Consider the following 1,519-nt stretch of genomic DNA (forward strand, 5'->3'; position numbering starts at 1 on the left):
ACATCATTATTGCTAAAAGATTTGTACATTACCAATCATTGAAGAAAGGGTCCAACCACGGCTTAATCCCAGTCCTTCGTAAAAATCCAAAGTCCAGGCAGGCAGTTATATTCCATCTTCGAGAATGCACTCTGTACAGACACATCGCAGGGTGAAAAGGGGGCCTAGCTCAGAGTTGGTGACGGCCTTTTATACTCTTGGGCCACACCACTGACTCCTTCCGGTGAATGTCTCTCCGCGCACCTTCTCATATCAAAGCGCACTTGCTGGAACTCATTTTCAGTAATCTTCCACCGACGGGCCATGAAGATGAGTCATGATGAGGTCATACATTCCTTACAAATGTGTCATGGATACACAGCGTTGCATGATGAGTCATACATGAAAATATGTCAAGGTCTTCAGCTCTATTCGACAAATGATGAACGTTAAAATAAATAAAATCATATATATATTAATTAAGCAAGCATGAATAACATATATATACCTGACATGTTAAATCCCAAATTCTCTCAGCTTGAACTTAACAGGTTAATTCTAATCTCTGTTGCACATCTTGTATATATCTTTGTTAAATCAAACAATACATACGGATAATCTTTTCAATGCAGTTACAGCAATATTATCAGCGATAAAAGACAGTATCGCTTATAAATGAAAGAAAAGAAAAAGAAAGACAGGAAAACTTCATAGTTGGCTTTCAATGTGTTACAAACATTGATCCAAAAATCAGGTTAACAATTATCGAATATAGATTGTGTTGTGTATTATTATTTAATTCAGGATATCATTTATTTATATTTAATTTGTATCTTATATAGAATGTCCGGGCAATGCTGAGTGGGTGGCTTAGTTGTACAGGTTTGGCGGCATCTGGTGGTTACTTTGAGGAATTACACCCAGAGGCCAAAGAATATTTATCAGTCCTGTAGACACCTATTGGTCTCTAACTAAGAATTGAGTCTAGCCCATTAATTTGCTATCTCATTTTACATGATATGGCGTTTCATCTGACCCACTCAATCCACTCAATTCAACAGGGGGTGCACCATTCCTGGAGATACTGCAATACCAGGTCGATGCGTGGAGTGGACGGAGCAAGCCCCTATTCCATCTCCCTGTTGCAAAAATCAATTTAATATATGGTCCCCGAATAGGGGACATATCAGATATTAAACTGATAAGAACAGAAACTACACTTGATCTTAGCCAAAAGGCCGAGAAGCGATACCAACACAGTGAAAGGGGCGAGGTCTTAATTCCAGAGACTACAACCTTAAGTTACGGTTGCACACATCGCCTCATCATAATGGTCACATGCCGACACGCCAAACAACTATACTCAGATAATAATGAAGTTCCGTAAACTGTTTTTTTTTCAACCTGCACATCAATCGAATGCTTTCAGATCTTCGTGTGTTGTATGTTTTGTGTCACGTGGTTCACGTGGGACCAATAGAATGCTGCGATAAACTTACCTCTTGATGTTGTACTTGATGCCTGAGGGAATTATTATTAT

At 38.9% G+C, this 1,519-nt stretch overlaps 1 non-coding gene across 1 annotated transcript; it reads right to left on the bottom strand.

Annotated features, from left to right (window-relative positions):
• Positions 1–1,038: 1,038 nt before the first annotated feature.
• On the bottom strand, positions 1,039–1,229 carry LOC144008170 (U2 spliceosomal RNA). Its single transcript, XR_013280695.1, has one exon. It is a non-coding gene; the product is annotated as a U2 spliceosomal RNA (small nuclear RNA).
• Positions 1,230–1,519: the final 290 nt, after the last annotated feature.

The sequence above is a fragment of the Festucalex cinctus genome, chromosome 19 (genome assembly GCF_051991245.1).
Source record: "Festucalex cinctus isolate MCC-2025b chromosome 19, RoL_Fcin_1.0, whole genome shotgun sequence".
Classification (NCBI taxonomy): domain Eukaryota; kingdom Metazoa; phylum Chordata; class Actinopteri; order Syngnathiformes; family Syngnathidae; genus Festucalex; species Festucalex cinctus.